This window comes from Cephus cinctus, unplaced genomic scaffold (genome assembly GCF_000341935.2).
Source record: "Cephus cinctus unplaced genomic scaffold, Ccin1 Ccin1_scaffold1124, whole genome shotgun sequence".
Lineage (NCBI taxonomy): Eukaryota > Metazoa > Arthropoda > Insecta > Hymenoptera > Cephidae > Cephus > Cephus cinctus.
The window spans coordinates 588913-608904 of NW_014333629.1; the positions used below are offsets into that span (position 1 = coordinate 588913).

Here is a 19992-nt window from a genome sequence, read left to right on the forward strand (position 1 = left end):
TATATATATATATACAGTGTACCTTGCACTTATGTACATATATATACGATTGCAGAGCTGTTAGAAGATCGCATGGATAAGGCGGCCAACTTCCGGTCGGAAATTTCGAGGTTCGAGAACTCTGAGCCACGTGCTGTGTCTTATTTAAACTGTCTGACGATAATTTTCAGGGACGTATCGGCCACGGAACTCCTTAAACGAATAAAATACGGTCATTGAGTCTTACTTAACTGCGACAGGTCATTTCCGCTTGCGGTGGTTGGAATTTACAACGTGATTCGAATGAAACTTCCGCTATGGTTCTCCGAGCGACTTTTCATTCGGTGATAAACAAGAGCAAAAAAATATTTGCAAATTATTTTTTTTTTAATTTTTACTCTAAATCACAGAGCTATGCACAATGGGTTATTGCATTTCATTAGTTTGATAAAATCAATTTGATTTTACTCTTTGTCTGCCACTGCGCTTTTCAAATACGCATTTTAATTTCCCCAAATTAATACACGTACCTACCTTCTGTGACGTGCCTACGCAATCATATCTCCTGTAATAGCTGGGGTGATTAAACCACGTCAATCAACAGACTTGTATACATACAGGGTGGAACAATTGAGATAAACTTGCTGAATTTGTTCCTGCTCACAAAAGGTTATTCTGAATAAATTTTTTGCTAATACCAGAGCTTTCAATTTCAACGTTAATTACGTACATTTTTTCTTATTTTGTTGGGTTATTGCAAATTTTCTTCCATTAAGTTTCATGAATTTCCATGATTTTGAATATAAAAATTATACATATATATATATATATATATGTGTGTAACGTGTGAGTATGCCGGCTAATCTGAGTGCTTCTAGTATGTATGGGTATGTGTATGTGTAGGGATACGCCCCCCTCCGAATACACCTATTAGGAGTCGTTCGATCCCCACGTCATTAAATAGAAATAATACCGGTCAAACGAATTGTCGTCCCTTTCACCAAAGAACCAGCGAGCGAGTAAGACGTGTCACTGAACAATACACTAGTACGCTCTGGGTGAGAGGGCCTTAATAGACATATCATCATTGGCATTAGACATATTCCGTCAAATATCTGAGGAACGGGGATCGAACACGGCGACAAATCAAACAGACCACACCGTAGAAACAGAAACTCAACTACAATTCAGCACATAACATCTTCGTCGAAATCAGCGCCTATATCCATAATGGGTAGATATATATAGGTATTATAATAGAACTAATTTAAGAGCGTATTTAAACGTAGTGTGAAAATTTTATATCTGTAATTGTGAAAACGCTTGGCTCATATTATTAATCCATTAGATTAATGTACAATTCGATGTAACAAGATCGTTATTTTAGTTTATATCAGCACTTGCCAGATAATACATATATGATTTACTTAAAGAATATAAAAAATTAAATAGTTTGCTCATATCGTTAAAAGCATTTTTGAAAATTTATTTATTTATTTCATAAGAATATAACGAATAGCTATATATATATATATATATATATATATATATATACTAACTTTTATCTTTTCTCCCCCATTCCCCTACTCCGCTCTCACTCTCTCGTCTTTATTTTTCGTATCTCTGATTTTTTTTCTCTCAGTCTCTTTACTCTCTAATTCAATCTGTACCCTGTGATATCGTTATACGGGTTAACCGAAGCTGCCGGTTAAGGGTTACGTCATCGTGTTCGTTAAGTTTTCTTGGCACTTAGATTAGCCTGACCAATTAAACTCTTCAGATTGATTAATTTGCCAGGGCTCGGGTCAATACTCAAATAAGTTTTACATGACGTTGACAAAAGGAAATGTATGACGATTTATCACGTGACCGATGAGATCTGTGCAAATTCCATGTAAAAAGTTAGCGTATTCCGAGTTTGCCTTAAAGATGATTGATCGCTATGATTTACACAGAAAATTCTCCTTAATGTATATGCACAGTCACGTGACGAACACGTAAAACCGTTTGGCAGAGTTCCATATGCATTGAATAAAAAAGAATGTCCATATCATCGTAGCATTCAGTGCTCAATTGATCGTATAATAAATAATTAATAAAACCGTCCATACGTCGTATAAATTTAATTCGTTGAAATATAGGACAAATTATTAAGGTCAACCTTTTTCTATATGATTAATCATATTTTTTAATAAACATTTAATTGATACCCCATTACTTCTACCAAACGGATCGCTATGGTTGACGTTGTTATCAATTTTATTTACCTATACCCAAACTATAGCTCATTACTTCGAAAATTCCCGAATTGATCAATCCCGACGATTTTAATCGAAATTCGAGTTTTTTTTTTGTTCAAAATATAATTTGCCGATAAACGATTTGACATATGTTACAATGCACTTTGGGAATGCCATACCTGCAGGAATCAATTTTCGATATTGATTATATAGTTATACATTGTTCCATGGAAAATTCACATAGGGTATTTTCAGTGCATACATACAGTCTACACGCAAGTCTATATGTGCATATTAATTACGCTCGATGAAAAATGACCTCGTGCTAATTGAATTTTTTGCAGCTTCGGCTTACCCAATTCCGCGGTTACGCCAGAACGACGTAAATCATGGGATTCAAAAACATGCCGTGAAAAATTTTTTGATAAAATATTTCTAATTACGAGTGAAGCCTCCTCCCTGGTCCGGCACTCTTGCCCAAACTGCTTCTATACGTTTTGCGTTTCCGTAAACCTCGTTTACTTCGTTCACCCTATCCCGCCCCTTCAATTTGGTAACCAATTTCTTCGGCCAAACCTTTAAGGTAGCCGCTCGACGAGAGAATAATTACAAAGCTATCTCGCGTATGATTTTTCATTAAATTCTTAACGAAGTTTCTGTTGATGTACGTACCCCTTTACAAAAAAAAAAATACAACAGCCTTGTAATATTATTATTGAAAATTTTAATACTAAAAAATAATTTAGAAATTCTTAAAATTTGATCCTTGAACGTGATAATAGTCGCCCGTACAAAGTAAAGAGTCATGTACATTAAATTTATTCCGGGGTATAGTGAAGTAGTCACAATTACGTATCGGGAAGGTTGCTGTTAGGTTGAGTCTGGTATACAGTGAAGAAAATATTCAAATACAAATTCAATTCGCGATTTTTCTGCAGTCAAGTATTAAACGAGAAAATTCTTTGCTTTATTTATATTAGAATATATATAATGTAAAATATATTTAAAAATTGATCGTTTCCTTGTGTACTGTTGTTAGATCATCTGAAAGACAATTGTACACACTATCGCGAAGCAGGGGTAGGATAGAGCGTATGCGCGAGTATGAATTATATTATCGATTAGATCACCATTAACATTCCGTACGAGGAATAATGACCGCGCCAGACTCTATAATTTTCCATGCGATTTACATCGGGTCTCGATAGCACGCGACACCAATCAAAACGTCACCACCCACCCTCCCGCTCGATCATAGAGAAGTAGAGTGCTTGCTATAGTCATAATATATATATACATATGTATATACACAACGATAATAATATAAAACTCCAATTTGAATCGAGACATAAAAATATGAAAAATCATCCCCCTTGGTGGGTCCATAAAATAAAAGATACCGCGACCCTAAAAAAAGCCTGGTTTTAAAAGAAAACATTCACCCTAATAAGGAATGAAACATGTTAATAGTGGTTGAATGTAAATTAGGTGGAATTAGCGCTCTGATTACCGTGGCTGAAGAATTTTTGATTTTTAGAGGAAAATACGAATTAACGTAGGAATCCTTGTTGAATTTTACAGGTCGATTCGAAGTCGTATATAATTGTTGATACAAGCTTCAAATTTCTCTGCTTTAGTATACAAGCTGTATACACAAAATATACACACATGCATCGTAGTAATATAGAAAATTGGCACCGATTCAAAATTGAGATCGATAAGCCACCCTAGAGAAATTCCAAGAGCAATAGCAACCATCTTGTTCACCCTTGATGTCCATGGCGAACGTCTGTTCAAAGGAGAACGTCAAACGCGACGCTAAGCATCGCGCCCTCTCGTAGCACGAGGTGATTCACTGTAAATTGGTAGCCGGTCAATACCCCCATTGAGTATTCGAGAGAGGCTTCCCAAGCTGCAGTCACCGGTTCTAAAGTGTCATCAGTATCTTTGCAGCCCAGTAAATTCCTGCCAGTCAGCGATCTCGTGTCCTTAGAGTGCAGGCCAAATCGTACGATTCACGAGGATCGCCTTTAGCATGTATACTCGATCAATTTCAATGCACCGAATAAATCCTTCGGGATTATTCGTAAGTATTCGGCTCCTCTCGTGATTCGTTCGATATCTCCTTTTCAGACGCGTTAATGCTCCGCTTGTAAGTCGAAACGTCCATACATTCACTTATGTTTACATTCGTACATGCAGTTACATATACGTACAGGTTATTGTATTTAGCTACGCTTCATATCCGTAAGCGCCCTGGGGCGCTGATATCGTACGAACTTCTCGTGGAATTACGTCGAAACCCCCACTCGAAATTATTCGACAAATCTGTCAGATCGAATGTGTCGCGTTGAGACGCAAACACGAACGCAAAGCATGTCGGGACGTTTGGCTTGTCTCCTGCGTTAACCCGTATCTCTGAATCGTGTATATATGTATATTTGGTATATGTAGTACATAGGTACGTCTATATATTTGCATATATCTCAGGCTTTTACACGACTCGAACCCAATGGGGTTTATACGAGTTTGTTTGTCTAAGAAATTAATACTGTCTGGCGTCGAACTAGAAATCCCGCTACGATATTCCTGACTGAAATTTGCCCAAGAGATTCTCAAGGAATTCATCTCTTTCCGAAAAAATAAAGAGTTATCGTCTTTGTCTGCTCAGCGCCACTTCGGTCGCCAACCTAACCTCACTTTACGTTATAAACATCCGTTTTAGGTTTGTGGAATTTTTTGAAAAAAAAAAAAAAAAAATTACGAAGCTTTCTCTCTCTCTTTTAGAACTGCCGATATTTCTCTTCTTTTTCTCTTTTATTTATCTTCTTTTTGACGCATGAACGTGACTTTTGTTAACCGCGCACTCGGGCTGTGCTACGCCAACTTTGTTTACTGTAATTTTTACATGATACCGAGGCTTTCGTTATACACGTTACCGTGAATGTGGCTCCTTCCGCCATGACTACTAACCTCAGGCGTTTACGTTATCAACATGTAATGCAACTTTACTTTACTCAACGTTGCCATGGTACTTTGCGCAATGCGTGGAGGATGCAGAGCCCGTATACGTATGTACATTCCTAATATAATATCAACATACTTGCACTTTACCGAGCTACTGGGAATGCTTGAAAACAGTGACAAAGTTTGAGAATTATAACCTAGAGGATCCCTTGGGAGCACGACGTATATCCTTCCCTAGATACTTCTTCGTCTAGTAGCGTAAAACATAATGCGAGAGGATATATTTAGTTCAGCGCCATCTGTTGATAAAGCCTTTGAATCTCTTCCAGTGTGCCTTTTGGGAAAGACAATAATTTGTGTCTAACAATGTATACAAAAAAAAATATATATTGGTTTATAGCATTGTCGATTAGAAGTTAAAGGATTACTTGTCACAATTGTTACCACCTGATGAAAGTAAGGTTAAATTTTTGTACCTGAAATTTGTACCAGTCGTGCCAGCCAAGCCCGAATTTCGTCGTTCCCCGTGAGTATATTATGCATTAATAAATTCTAGGGGGTTTGAGTACAGTACAGTATAAACCCAGTGGACAGGAGCAATGCGTGGCGTTACTTTATAATGAATTCCCTGCGCCGTGATGTACGTACCTAACCTGACCTATCCTACATTAGCGTTATAAGCGTAGACGTCACACGCTAATGTTACCATAATTTTTACCAAGGACTTTTGATTTCCGGTAGAGAAACGTGTTTCTGAGTAAAATCGTAACTCGCTACGTGGATAGAGAACGTTTCATCGTAATTGCAACGGGAATGTTACGACGCCCGGCGACGTCTCGCGGGGCGTCGGCTCAACTTTTATGAGCCACGCGAATACTTGTCCCGTCGTAATGCCCGCGAGCAGAGCCAATACGAGAAAAGATTTTATTAGCAAGAGATTCCTGAACTTGCTGAATTACATTCACCGTTAAATAAATCACCAGTCTACCCAGTTTTTTGTTTTCTAACACAAACTCGCGAATACGATGCATTACGGCCGCCATATAAAACCATTCCAGTCGCTTCGTATGTCACGTGACTCCCGAGCGTCACCGGAACCTCCCGAGTCCACCCGAAGCTAACTAGGCCAGCCGATTCTTCACGGAACGACACGGAGGATAAACGCATCGCTATCCCGTGTCAAGTCTCAAACTGTAATAAAGGTACGCATCACAACATAGGACAAGCGATGAAGTGCATTTTATTTAGCCCACCATATATACCAAGATTAACGACCCACACTTAAATCCAGGTCATTCCTGGTAACTGGAACGAGGATTGCGTGGCCCATGCACGTGTCACGAGTTCCTTGTTCTCCTGTATCGTTCGAAATTTTAAGTGTCAAGCATATCAAGTGCGCACAGTACAATGGACTACAGGATACCAGCAAGTAAAAATAATTTTCAAATTCATCACAATTAACACATTTATTATTTAAATGCGATTAATTCGAATTTTCAAAGAAACGTCCACTCCGGAATAACGGCGTGCGAATATTAATTTCAATTTTGTAAAAACAATACCTTCCATCCGTACAGACAACGGTGCATACGTAAAGAATGCAATGGCCATACGCTCAGAATTGCATGTAAAACCGTTTAACCGTAATCTAAAATAATATGAAATTCGTGTAAACCGTCGAAACCGCGATTACGAGATGACAGTCCAACGCCATCGTATAAAATGATTGACGCCCGTCATTAGTCTCTGCGAGATGCACGCAGTCTGACCCTGGTAGCGACTATGCATCCTGTGCATGTGGCTGATCGGTCGACCGGCCGACCGGCCGACCGGCCGAGGGCTGCCCTCCCGTTGCTTGCGTCACAAGAGGGAGGCTACCGGGTTGCATGCATAGATGGAGTGAGTAGCTAGGAATATATGCAAGTTCACCTATATGATTAATGCCCGATATGCTTGTACGTATATATGTACCAGACAGCTGTGAGTGACTTACGCCCCACCCTTAACTGACCAATTCAACATGCTCTACACGTCCACATATGATAATACGTGATTCCGCAATGTCACATGTTCGACATATATTAACCCGTGTTACGTATGACTACAATGAGTGGCTCGTTCACGGCACTCAATATCCAATCGCTTTTGACTAATAATTTTACACATCGATTTTAGCCAATCGATGATTAAAATTACTAGAAAATTAAGAATTTTACTCCTCATAGAGAAATTCACCTATCACTACTTTTTCATATCATACAATGTGCATATGTAACATAGTGTAGCATAAGGGTAATGCATGACTAGACCGGTACGATTTATACCTGTTGATTTGAGTGTCAATTAAATTGATTTTGAATGAATTAACAGGATTAAAAATTTTTAATCTGAAATTTATTTCGTCATCCTTCAATGTCTTGTATTCGATCTTCCATGCATTTTAGCTCGTATGTACGAAGAAAATCGGACTATTGACTGGAGCCATCCTAGCGCAGACCTATTTATTTAAACGTTATACGAGACACCACTTGAAAATACAGTGACGGGTACGATAAGATCGTACAAAGTTAGCAGGCAATTTTCTCCGAGTCAATTCATTTTATTGTTTGATTTATTTGGCTTACTTCGTCACGCGCTTACTTCCTTCTTATCGCGTAGACCAAAGCGAATCCTTTCGTGAATAGGTATACTGGTTAGTACTTCCAGTTTGTCGAGGCCTGTCTGTTGCGTCGGTCATGCGATGTTCAATTATTCATGGGATACGTTTAAATTTCTCCTACCAATGTAAATAAACGGGATTTCACGATGGGACGTAAAAGCTACGCAACTGTGTAATGAGATTAACCCGGATGATCCCAGAGTGCGAGAACATTTTCCAGCCGTCCGAACGTAAGAGGATGATCGTCGCGCACAATAAAAAGGATATCATTAACGAAAACGCGAGATTACTTTGTTTCCATATATTTAATGAATTAAAGTAAAAAATTTTCTTTCACTAATCAAACTGATCCAGGTACTCCAGGTACTCCAAGTGACTTTGTTCTGCCTTCGACGAAAAGTAACCGTAGCGTAATCCAATCTCGATATTCCTTGGTTTGGAAATACGTATCTCGTGGTAGCGATAATCGTGCCGGCTTAAGGACGCTTATGTATCTTAAGCGAAGTAAGGAGTTGGGCCAAGGCGCAATCAGCGATGGCGTTCGGTATCGTCCGCGGAGCCCCTGCTTCTCTTAAGGCAATAAACGACGGAGTACCACGGCGACGACCTCGAGACTCTCGTAGAATTTCATAATTTATTCGCTTTAACGAAGCAATTCGTATCGTCGGCGAAAATTAAGGCATTTGTTATGCGATAAATTGGCTAGGTAGAGAAGGGCCCTTCTACGTAGGCAATTTACCCAGGGGGCTTACCGTAAGCCCTGCTCGAGCCTTGCGAAATCCTCGAAAGCACATCCCAACTGCCGAATCGAATGTGATAAAAATATTTATTGGCACCATCCATTTCGCAGTTAATTACTTCGGTCTTATAGGATTATATTTTCAGGGAAATTCGGAAAACTATTTATACAAGCCGACAACGTGTTATGTTGTATATGTATAGATATGAGTATTATGTAAGCAGCGCTTTATTGCAAGGATGCTTCATTCTCGTTATTAAACCCATAAGGCACTTGGTTCGTGTACGAGTACGTGCGCCGATAATATTCATTTTTTTTTTCTTTTCGTCTCAGACACCCCCCCCCCCATTTCATTGTAATTTTTTTTCCTCTTTTTTTTTCCTTCACTCACCAGAATAATCAGCTAGTAATAACAGTTTCTCGGCTGTAAGGAACCTTGTTGTTCGTTCTAATTTCTTCGCTTTCAGTAGCGCCGCTTTTTCTTTGTGCCCGGATTACTATTAAAACTTGCCGCCTCACGGCGAGGTTATTCTCCGGGGCTTTTCTTATTCACGGCGCCCAGAGCCAACGCCGCGACGCCCGTTGTAGTTGCAGTCGTCTCTCACGACGTGGCGTGATAATATTTTTACGACAGGCTAAACAAAAACAGCTTTTATTTACCGTACGTGTCAACGGTACAATTGCATTGTTAGGCGCAAAGGTAGAGAGCGCATGCGCGTTGACAGGTATATAAGAAAATTAAATATTTTCGTTATACCCTGACTTACTGGACTGGTGAGTAAAATTCAAACTTTTTATTTTATATGCGAAAACAAAAATTTCTTTTGCATCTCGCTAACGATATACGTTTTTTCTTTTTTCCTTCGAATCCCAATCTGTCGTAATTTTCTTTTATTCTCCTAAATCAATCGAATCTTTAATATTTTCAAAGCTTTTGTCTCCCGAAAATGAATTACTCGTTGAACCTTCATACAAAAAGGAGGGTAGAAATTACAGAGAGCCCATAGTATTCTCGATCCAATTCAATTTACAGAGAGAGACGAGAGGAGAGGGTTTACGAAGATAGGTACAGAGAGAGAGAGAGAGAGGGAGAGAGAGAGAGAGAGAGAGAGAGAGAGAGAGAGAGAGAGAGAGAGAGCGGAGAAAAAGTGAGAAATAGAGAAAGGAACGGAACCGAGGTATCTACTTTGATTGAAAACAGTTCGGTCTCAATCTCGACCATCTCAGGTTCCAGAGAATTCCTGAATAAATACTGAACTGACTTTCTCGCTTTCGGAAACAAGAGTCGATGAGTTCCCTATGAAAGATAAGTAAAAGAGCCCGTAACTTATCCGAGCTCATCCGAAATAAGACGAGCTCATCGAAGATCAGAAAATTCAAATTTAACCGCCAATTCTCAACGATCACGGATTCCATTCGCCGTTAGTCACGGGTTGTTAATTATAATTGACAAAAAGTCTCGAGAGGTGGCAGCACTGTTTCCTACACCTCGAATCAAAATAACACGCAGTCCGATTACAAATCGTCTCACTCGCTATCGACCCTACGCGAGTTACTCATGGTAAGTGCATTTTTTGATAATTTAATTTGGATTCACCCTTATTTTCAGTGACCTTTGACCTTCCTAAAAGGAATATTTAATAACGTCCGACCTTATACGTTAAACTCTTTCCGATAAAGATTTTGTCAAGGATTACCTATATTGCACAAAGGTCACTGTTAAGCTATAAACATTTCTAATGGCCGCGAGACGTATAAAAATCATCCAACCTTATTGCCAGACTCTTATCTGCCACGACATTAGCCAGTGCAGCCAACAATATATCGCTTTTGTAATGGCTATCTCAAAGCAGTGAGGCCCTCATGCTGTGTGTATATATATATCACTGTATATTCCGCGATATAACTCATGTCTATAGGACCTTTATACCTTCCGGTACCGCTGACGCGTTCTAGAATATTTCCAAAGCGATATCGGTCTTCAATATGGATTCTTATGACTTTCCTACTGCTTCCACATATGCGAAGTTCGTACATGAAATCGCTCGAGGCTATTGATATCGGCGACATTAAAAGTTGTTCACCGATAACCCTAGCGACAGTCGCCCGATTGAAAAGTGCGTATTATAAAATATTGCACCTCAAAATTTAATGTCACTATGATTATAGGATATATCGATGGATACTGTAAAGGGATTGCAGTGTTAAAAAAACAAGTGTATGGAAAAGACAATGTACAAGGAAATCGATATTGCACCCTTCGTCGTTTGTTAAATCGATATTAGAAATTATATGGATGATTGAAAAGGGAAAACGAATTGCCTGTAATGACGGGGGTAGTAGATAACCACGCGTGAAAACAAGAGGGGTATATATCCTCGCGGACGATTAATCGTATCGCGCATTGTGAGGTAAACGCAATTCCCACGACTATTCTGACGCAATTGCGCGACAAGACTTTGGTAATTTGTAGCTCGCGGTTCTGTTATTCAGGGAATATAAACGTCTCGTTTAATCTATTTGCCTTCGCGCGATATTCAGACGTTAATCGGTATGACCCGTTTGTGCGAAATCGTCCTACATGATAATAGACATTGTATATATATATATATATATACATATATATATATATATATATATATATATGTTTATGAATATAACATAATATATTATATACAAATGCATCAACCAAAGTTACCTGCAATATAAATTAACTGAACGGGCTAACTTCAGATTGTACGTTCAACACGAATAACCCTATATAAGGTTATTCAGGACTGTTGGACAACCTGAAGATATCCCATTTGCTTTCTATTAATTTTCACGATAGAACCATCCTCAGAGGGTACGATAATACTTAATAACCCTATATACGATATCTATATATTTTACATTACCTTATCAGCATATCGTACGTGTATCGAATATAGATGCGCATAAATAATTATATACCGTATAAGTAATAATTGCTAAAGCTAACATCAGTCTGCTTCGAATCAGCCAAGAAAGTTCGTCTAAACTCGCTTTATATTTCTTTGCTTCTCTGACTTCGTTTCTGCAAGGATTTCAACTCCCTATACCCTATTCACGAATACTCCTCTCCCATGCCAAAAGTTCCTGTGGCCTCCGGCAGGCGTCGCTCCCGTCCCATCCTCCAACAAGACGTCTACGTATACCTGAACGCTTCAGCTAACCTCCTTCGTTTTCATTCCGCAAACTTAATTCACATTATGTCGTGCGCCGAGTAGAATTCCCCCCTCTCGGATACGTGCCAGAAAGAGATCCGCGTGTTTCATATCAAAATTGGGCTTCTCCCTCCCCCTCATCGGCCCTCTCTATCTATCCATCTCTCTTTATCTCATTATGACTTCCCCTGTCTGCCTTCAAGTACTGCAAATGAAAAGCTTCTTCGTCGTCGCGGCTCGAAGGTATTCCTTAACGTGTATAACAAGGTAACGAATGGAGGATAGAGGAGAAATTGGGGCCGAGGAATTGCCGGTATTTTCTACGTCTTATTAAATGCTGTTAGTTTACTAATTGGCCACCTGGCGCGAAAACTCGAAACTTCGAGACAGCTCTTAGCGAAAGTGTCCCGTCTATAGATACTGGTAGGTCGCGGGTTATGGGTTGTAGATTGAAATGTATAAGTCTCCGTAAATGTATATAGGTATATGAGTATATGCTAAAACACGAAACGCCATTCTGTCACTGACAGATAGTCACTCCCCTGCTTTGAAAGGGTTATTTAATCACTGTAACGGCTACCTTTGCCATTATTAACGTACCTCTATTAATTAGTTATAATTAATTATCGACGTCGTACATCATGCACGGTTTGGCACCCTTATAAAGCTTTACAGCTTGACGCCCCGACTACGTTCTCTACCTATAAACTGTCTCGCGCTAACAGAAACACCAATCACCTTCGATCATCGAACCGGTTAACATGTCCATCCATATTAACGCGGTGCATGTGTTGTTGCAATCTATAGCTACGAAATACCGTTCGCCGGATGAAACTTTACTTACTGGTATATTAAACGTGACCTAGCTTAACGTTACGTAGCCTCTTTGATAATTAACGTAAAAGTTCAGAATTCAGTCCTACTCCCTCTTATCAGCGAATCCCTTAAAATGCCCTAAGCCTATTAAATCAACGTAATCCGCGTGTTAAATCTCTGATACGTTATTATATATTCGTAGGTGGACCTATAAAATTTCAAGGTCGCAGGCTACTTTTACATTCACTATTCGTTTTCGAAAAGTTCCTTCTTGATTGTGTAATTTTAATGTACCTCGAGCGTCATTTAATCAACGTAATTGACCTGCCGAATCTCAAATACTTGATTTTGCATTTGCGAATTGAACATTGGAGTTTAAAGGTTACGAATTAATGTTTGTTATTGTTTTATTATTATATGCAGTCTTTGAGTGTAAAGTGTGCCTAATTAATTTTATCTTTTAAGTATAGTCGAAACTTTTCTACACGATGTATTTATTGTTCGAGTACAAAAATATTTCACGAGGCTAAATAATTTCAGAGTGCTTGAAGCATCTTCGATGATCTCTTTTTTTTTTCCATTTATTATTTAGTGTGAGCTCTGCTTACGATAATTACACTTTGTGCATCTACTTTCAGATTGTTCACCGGGGAAAGTGGTAGCTAACGAGTTGGGTCCAGAGTCCCGTTTTCGTCAGTACTACAAGAGAGGGAAAGGTAAGCTGTAATTAGTACTGGAAACGCTTAGAAAATAGTAAAAACTTGCATTCAGTTTTAGGACAATAGAGTTTCTTGTATATGTACATGTTACATATGTATAAAGCGTAAATTATTTATTCACAATATTCTTTTTAACGAAACGGCGATTAAATCCTTTTTCTCCCAACTTGCCGTACGTTCTCAACGTATTTTCTCGTTATCCACCTCTTACATAGTCATTATAATCGTCTTTCTTCAGATCGTCGAAATACGCTAATCATTACAGCCATTCTAAAGAACTGAAGCTTTAATGACGTCTCAGTCAAAGAAAATGTGAAGATAAAGATTGTTTTTGGCATAAGGTATAGGAGTCAGTGGCATCTTTAATATTTAACATAAATCAAAAATCACTAGTGACATACGCAAGAGCAACAGGTCTTAACTGCTTCCTTCTTAAATGGTACTTTAAACTCTATTACGTTTAAAGTGTATTCCTAACACTTATACACACAAAGTCGACAAACTTACTCGTGTCTATTCCAATTATTATATCCTTCGAGGAACATTCAGGACTTTCAGACACTTACTATAGAAGCGTTAAAGTTACAATTAGATCTAACCTTCGCACTGTGTCCTAATACCTTTCGTCTTACTGCTAATGGAAATCGGCGCAGTAGCGTTGTGCGCAAATAATATCTAATTGCCGAACACAATTAATAACGTACGATCTCGCCAAGAACTCCGAAGTACCATAAACTTTGGGCGTAGTGAAAACATAGAGCACAAATTTTCATGTTAAGCTTAGCAGTAGTCAGCTGGGAATCTCACGAGTACGAAAAAGTGCCGCTAGGTGTCACTGCCGTAGAGAAATTCTCGTGGTAGGGGTCAGGTCGGTTGCTATATAAACGGCCCTTCTCAGATATTCCCATTAAACCTTCGAGTTGAGGTCTCGAAGACGAGAAAGAACGAGGGTCGCAATTCTTTGTGTTATCGCGATTCGCTTTGTCGTACGAAATCGTTCTTGGATCAGCGATCTGTCAGAATAGTCCTTCGAGTCGTCCTCACGGCCGAGACGAAGTTTTCGTCAATGAAAATTCGCTACCGGGATTTGAGTGATAAAGTACTTTCATACGGATGATCCATAGGGATGGGCTCTGGCTCGAATGAGAAAGTAATGCGGATATTCGTCAATACCAAACCCTCCATTCTGTAGGTTTGGCAGACATGCCGAGAAGCTTTACTTACCAACCTTTGCAGGCTAATCCCACGAGACCAAAAACTTCTTTCAAGCATTTATATACTCCGAGGCCCTATACTTTTTCTTCGAGAATAAGGTTCGACGTATTGGTATATCAATTCTTGGCAAGAATTTTGTTTTAACCCACCCCCCCCCTCCCCCCCAATAGTGCAACGTTCGAATTCAAAATTGTATCAGGTATTTTTTTTCTCTTTTACACTATGAGAATAATTGCATGTTCATGTAATAATAAGTCAACCTTTTTTTCTTTTCCTACCTGCCGTAAAGTATTCTTACCAAGTTCCCCGTAGACTGATTTATAAGATTTGGACTTATTTGAAAAGTTTATGCAATTCTGTCGGCGCGGCACGCGGTCTGTAAGCATTCGAGAAACTTGAAACTTTGCGAATAATGCAAAGCGAGCTTTATTGAACCTGAGGTACTGGCCATTAGATGCATTTCGATATTGGAATATCATAAACTCCCGCGTCCTTGCAATCGACGCGTCGCGATGCTTCGTTTCGTCGTTCCCGTAAATTTCGGTATCTAGCAATTTATCGTCGGACACCGTTCCTTAATACATGATCGTAAATACCGTACCGAGCGTCCCTACCTGACCTCTTTGTACGACCTTAACTATTCCTCTTAACAAGTGCTTTTCTCCTTTCTGCCTATACCGAATATTTTCGACGAAAGCACCAAAGTCAAATTCGATTGGCGGATTGCCTTGAAGTAGCGCGAATGTTCATTTCCGTCGCGGCGATAACAATCTAAATCACATTCTTGGATTCAGAAAAGAGAGCAGTAAGGGTGGAATCGACAGGAGATAGGTTAGGATAGGGTATGCAAAATTCCGCAGTATCCATTTGAAGATTCTAAAGAAAGAAAGTGAGAGATAGAACGACGACAGGAAGAAGAAGAAGAAAAAGAAAGGAAAGGAGTGAGTCGGAGAAAGAAAGAAAAAACCGTCTTCGATCCAACGTCATCTATTTGAGTCCTCGACTCTAGGGTGAACGACGCGAGACTTGAAAGGCTCTAAAAGGAGAGAAAGAGGCTCGAGGAGGAGACGAGCGAGAAAAAGTTGAGAGTTCAGAGGTCACACTTCGGGGTCGCCGGTGCACCGCTAGAAATACACTAAGGAAACATAGCTGGAAGTGACGTTAAAGGCGAATACTCAAATCTTGTCGTAGCTAAATTATATAGAAATTCTTGTACCACACAGGGTAGTAGGGCATAACTCTGCATACACGGAACAGACGCAGTTGCCACCCTCGTATACAAGTTGACAATGTTTATCATAGATCAAACACGAGTTGTCAATCTTACAGACTTTTCATCGATATATGACGTAAGCATCTTGCAAAATCTTCTTACTTTACCAGATCGATCTCCCGAAGTTATGTACAGTCTCGGTTATCTTGGCAACCCTCATACCTTATACCCTCGTATAATTTCTCAGCTGATCGCTACCCTTATTTGTGTAATGTATAAACTTATCCAGGGGACTACTTCACCGAGTGACGTTGGACCCCCTACATTTGATTTCAATAGTAGCGCCAACTTCGGCTGGTACAATAGTTCTAATCAAGTATGTACAATGTATACGTCTGATGTATACATATATATTATATCACGATTAATTGTACACGGTATACATAATACGAGAATCTTGTTCGTTTCTATCAGTATACAGAATGGTTGAGTCCCTGAGGCGGGTCAGACAGACGTGTATCGACATAACGCCCTTATTAATAGTTCTGAATGTGAATTAAATGGCCCCTGGATATTCGAGGTCTTTGTATCATGGCAAGGGGATTGGTGGGGTAGTGGTTATATTCTGCTATTGGTTAGAGCGAAACAGAGTGGGTATAGATTGACTGCGACGCCATTGGCACACATTTTGATGAAGCGTTCTGTACCTAATTGAAGAGAGAGGTGGGGGGGGGGGCGAGAGGGGGAAAGAAAGGGAAAAAGGGCGAATGGCAGATTTTTTTGCTGGAAGGGACAAAAGTCCTTCGTTCGAGATGTTTTTGATTTTTTTTTTCCTCACACCATTTTCGTTCGTTATTCTTTTTGTCTTTTCGTTTTTTAATTCCTTTTTTTATTTTACTTCCACTGATCACTCGCTCTCGGTTATTTCTCTGGATTATCTAGACTTTTTTTTTACTTTCTCTCTCGTCTCTTGCGCCCACTCGAAACGTGAGAACCTTTTTTCTCTTTTTTTTCTCTTTTTTCATTCCTCTTGCAAAGTAGGTCAGACCACTAGCGGCCTGCTAGATTTCTCTCTTATTTCCTCGTGCTGACGATGGATCGATTCGCATCGCATTGACACTCGATTCTGGAAATAAGTCATTAGCATTGTTCGTGGTTTTCAGAAGTCCTACGATACTATTTTTCCCTCGTAATTAATTATTAACGAGCTATCGAGGAAATTTACGATTTGTGTATTCAGCCTCGCTGTTAACTGTGCCGGGTGCACTCGCGGTACGTCGCCTTGTGTGATTCGTAAAATATAATTATAACATCAATATTATTAACACTCGCAAAGAGGGGCATCTGTCTGATCGGATATTTCAATCTTATTGAAATCACTGTTACGTGATCGTTACTAATTTTCGGAACAGTGAATTTATTAATTTTTGTTTTTATCACGTTGTCGACTGTATTTTGAATAATCTATATACACGCGTACTAATATCTTCCTTTGTTGTCTCATAAGACATATTTCATAATTCATGATTTGAAAGACTAATTTCCTCTAATGTAAGTTTTCTTCTAGTATACACAATATGCAACCTCCTCCCCCTAATATCCCAATAAACAATTGAAGATCAATCACGAATTTTACCATAAAGTAAATCAGGAAAATCTATGAAAAACTATAGATATATTTTCTTTGATAGCCAAGTCGTCCAGCAAATAGTCATCCCCATTATAATAATTCTCAAAAACCACCACGTGCGTGCATTATAACAGAGTCGATGGTTGAAGTGCCGATTAATGTGCGTCGAGTGCAGGAGGCACTTTTCACATAAAGTGGAAAGATAAAACTGACATAGGGTTTTAAATAGGGATGGATCATGGATCTAAGTACACTTAGAGGGTAGCAAGTTCATAACGATATAAGGATCGATGGAATCCTTCATAGCGTAGCTTTAGTTACGCGAACAGGGTATTAATCGTTCAGTCAAAGTGACCGTTCTCAGGTAGCCCTTACCCGACCAACAACCAATCGCAATCCCCAGTACGATTAAAATAGTCAAACGTAAGGCCGTAGGAAGTAAAGAGAGAGAAATAAATAGCCGGTCGCTTCCAGGCGCGATTAATCGAAAGTTTCAGAGGGTGTCGAAATCGCGTGGCCCACTGTATAAGCGCGAGATTAAATCGAACGCGTATATACAGGGTGGGTCATTAACAGCGACGAGGTCGTATTTTTCAAAAACGAAGACAGACAAAAAAATGTTTCAGACAGAAGTTGTAGGGTCTCGAGGGTTACGGAAGATTCCGTCATTGAATTCCTTCCCGAGTGCAGGGGTCAAGGCAATTCGAAGGTCAGCTTAAATTTTTTCAATGGGATATACATTGAAAAAGAGGATTCACCTATCAGTCTAAAAGTCTAAGTACACTAATGATCTAAAATTAATGGGTGATAAGATATTTTTGAAATATGAAAAAATATTTCTTCTACGTACCCTGCGTGTTTAACCGGGACGCAAAAGTACAAGCGCACTAATTATCCAAAATTTACAGATATGATATTTAAAAAATATATAGGTATATGTACCTACAAATAATTATAATGATTTATTGTCATGGGGGGTAGTTGTCGCCGCCAAGCCGGACAGGTATCCCAGTCATCCAGACAGTCTACAACCCCTTCCTTGGTACAATCTCTCGACCCCTTTCGCTACCTCTTCGTCAAGCCAACCCTTTTACCCAATCCCACCCCCCTTTCCCACCCACGGCTTCAGTCACGACACCAAGTATAACAACCCCCCTAGAGTCACCCTTCCTTTCGTACTACTCGCTCAAACCACCCTCATACCACGGTATCTCGCTCTCTTTAACGTTTTCAACCCTTAAGATTGCACCGTTACCCTATACCAACCCTACATCTGACAATGTAATATATTCAAACGTAATTAACATATTGCGTAATTATATCCTTGAATTCCATTTAAACGTGCATATCGACGTCACTGGATTCGTGCTCCGCCCTCTCGGTTGTCACCATAATTTATACTATGTAATTTCAAGGAATTACATAGTCGCCGTCGCGATTATACCCGGTAACCTTATCGCAACCGATGGACTCTTTCCTTTTCTATATATATATAAATATCCATACGTTATATATTTACATGCCTGATAAACGAGCGCCCAATACTAATCCACGCGTGAATAGGTACTAATATGTATGTACATACATTGTAGTACTTACATAGGTAACACCCCATATGCACATGAATAATCCACATACGTCTATCCGCTTTTCCCATGCTTAAGATCACGGGACACGTGGACTAGACTCTGGTTCGTGAAATAGGCCGGTTACGTAATATTTACCAGATTACGATTAACGTCCCTGCAGTTTATTCGCGACGGCTGAAACTGGCTCTATTGTCAATTTCAAAACGGCATAAACTTTTTACTCTCGGCACACGCATATCGTAAAGCAACAGCGTTGCCTTTCGTATTTACAATTCAAATCTCCCAGATCAATAGATCGTACCGTCGACGACGTAAACTGCTACTTGGAGGTAGCTGTTTACTTTGACTTTGATCTGTATACCCAGTTCGGGTCAAAGAATCTCTATACGTAGGTTATATGATCGGGCAGGAACTTCCCCAAGTGTAGCCTGTCAGGTCACCGACATAACCTAGACGGAAAGTTAACGGACCAGGATGATGGTTTTGAAAAATGCCGAAAAGTCTTTTCTGACGTTGAAATACTTATTTTTTTTAACCGCATAGTACAAAAACCACATTTTTCTATGGCAGTAGACAACATCCTAGACGGCGACACAAGCCCGATAAACAATGCCCGTGTAATTTGACGTCGCGGCAAAGTTGAAGCCACCGGTAGAAGGCAGAGGGGGGCCTGTCCCAAGAGGATGGATCGTGCGAACGACCTTATGTATATACCTGTACGCGGCTGAACCAGGCAGCACTGCGCTGCCAGGAAAGTAATTTAATGCGCAACCTCAGACTTTAATGCAATAATAAAAAGGTAAAGCGCAAGCCGTGCCGCGGTGTATTAATTTAACTTTGGCGACATCCTGTCCAGGAATACCCAGGAGGTGCTGATACGATATGAAACTAAATTAGGAAAGATCCTCGAGCGTACTCCTGTACCAGCATAGTAGCACGAGATTAATGTGACTGACTCGTGGCTACGTTCAGAGTATACATTGACTGTACGGTAACTATAGAGGGTACCGGTGTTTCATTGTGTCAGGATCATTTTAGACG

General features: G+C 39.6%; 1 protein-coding gene across 10 annotated transcripts in view; it reads left to right on the forward strand.

Annotated features, from left to right (window-relative positions):
• LOC107272200 (leucine-rich repeat-containing protein 24) overlaps nucleotides 1-19992 on the forward strand; it is a 170918-nt gene that overhangs the window by 147195 nt on the left and 3731 nt on the right. For 7 of the 10 annotated variants that reach the window (XM_025089495.1, XM_025089494.1, XM_025089498.1 and 4 more), the window contains one exon: nucleotides 13224-13301. The exons of 2 other annotated variants lie outside the window; for them this stretch is intronic. The gene's annotated coding sequence lies outside the window, so the exon portion shown is untranslated. Of the gene's footprint in view, nucleotides 1-10124; nucleotides 10146-13223; nucleotides 13302-19992 lie in introns of those variants that run through there. One more of the 10 variants, XM_015749110.2, reaches the window with a different exon arrangement.